Source organism: Drosophila virilis, chromosome 2 (assembly GCF_030788295.1).
Source record: "Drosophila virilis strain 15010-1051.87 chromosome 2, Dvir_AGI_RSII-ME, whole genome shotgun sequence".
Classification (NCBI taxonomy): Eukaryota; Metazoa; Arthropoda; class Insecta; order Diptera; family Drosophilidae; genus Drosophila; species Drosophila virilis.
The window spans coordinates 24,002,250-24,003,960 of record NC_091544.1 but is presented as its reverse complement, the minus strand read 5'-3'; the positions used below and the strand labels follow the sequence as shown (position 1 = coordinate 24,003,960).

The 1,711-nt window shown below is 41.3% G+C and overlaps 1 long non-coding RNA gene across 1 annotated transcript; it reads left to right on the top strand.

Annotated features, from left to right (window-relative positions):
• Window positions 1–301: 301 nt before the first annotated feature.
• Window positions 302–1,463, top strand: LOC116649785 (uncharacterized). Its single transcript, XR_004302732.2, has 2 exons — window positions 302–1,042; window positions 1,148–1,463. It is a non-coding gene; the product is annotated as an uncharacterized lncRNA (long non-coding RNA).
• The last annotated feature ends 248 nt before the right edge of the window (window positions 1,464–1,711 follow it).

Here is a 1,711-nt window from a genome sequence, read left to right as displayed (position 1 = left end):
TATTAAATGCCGCTCATATAAATTATTTTGCTTCAATGGCAGAAGAGATACCCCTTTTGTTTGCTTTTATAAAAAAAAATACATATTTTTAATTTGATATAAGAAAAACTTAATATTCTAGCACCCGTATTTTCGTGCATTCCCTGTGATTCACTCTCCATTTCATTCTTGTTTATTATTAATAATAATTGTTTTTATTTGTAAAAATTAATAAAAGTTGACTCATACTATTTGGTTTTTGAAGAGGATTACAGTTAAAATGTATCAAGACATTTAAATTACATTTCGAAGCTGGCTTAAATCTATAATTCATAATTTGCCTTTAGAAGGCAATAGGAAAAAACTCAATACAGAGAAAATATATAAAGTTGGCACAACTCGGTGCGTGGGAGCAATTCTGAACACAAATCTAAATTTCTGTGAATGGACATTTGAATATTCTTTTGTACTATTCTTGGGCAATGGCAGCTCAAAGTTGACATTTTAAGTGCCGCGTGTGGCCGGCTTTGTTTTTCCCAAAATATAGTTTGTGTAATGAAGTTATTACGAGTCTTAATGCTGAAATTTATGCGCAGCCATTAAAAATCGAAAGACACGTTTTTTGAATATTTTAGCTTTTTGCCGTCGCCGTCGTATAAATTAGGCGACGTGACTTGTGTGTGTGCGCTCGAAGATAACGAACCGCATTCACAGGGGGTGTGCGGGCATCTGGCAACTGGCAACTGGTAAGCGGTGAGCGGTGAGTGTCCAGCCTATTATCGGGCATTATATCGCAGAATTTACAATGCAAATTCCAAGCTCTGGCTTAATCGAAGTGTGCAAAATGGAGTCCAAGACAAAGGGTCGCCGCTGCACTCCACCGAGTCACCGATGATGATGGCAACCGTGAGGATAGAGGCGTGCGATCAGTAGTGGTTGCTCTTGATATTGCCATTGGTGGATGTTGTTTTTGATTCAGCTGCGCTTGCCACAACTCGTGGAGTGGTTTGTGCGAGCTTCAAGAGCAGCAAGTTATCCGCGGCAAGCAAGAACTTTGTTGCAGGTTGGCGGAACATATTAATTGCATTTTATTGGCCTAGCCCGACAACTGGCAGGGGCTGCAACTGCTTGCAGTTTAATAACGCGCATTAAAATCACAAATTTATAGCTACACGCAATCCGATTTCACGACTACTATTGCCATAGCCTTAAAAAACGAAACCGCATTGCCGTCGTACTGGCAACGTGTGTAGCCCCAACTGGTAGCCCCAATAGTGGTAAAAACAGCGTGGATTGGAATCTTGTGGTCCAATGCATATGAAAGAGGCCGTGATTGCGAGCTTGGGGCCCCAGGTCGCCCTGTCTTAGCGGCCATTGCGATTGCCTTGTAAGACAGACAGACAGAGATACAGACAGATGCTAGAGAGAGAGGCCGTAAAACAAACGTCAAAATAATTAAAATATATCCATGCCTTTCGAAACAATCCGCAACACAAACGGCTTTTTGCCAAATTTCATTAAACATTTTAATTGCTCCCGTTTTGTGCGGGGACTTTTGTTCCCAAAATTATTGCATTCCTATTCGGGCCAAATTAAATACAATTTCATTTGTGCTGCTCAAAAATGTGACCCAAAAGGGTTGCCGCCCCCTGGCAAAAGACCCCCTTACATTTCCCCATTTTTAAGCACTTCAGCACGCAACCAACCGCCAGCTCAACTCGAGGCCAGACTT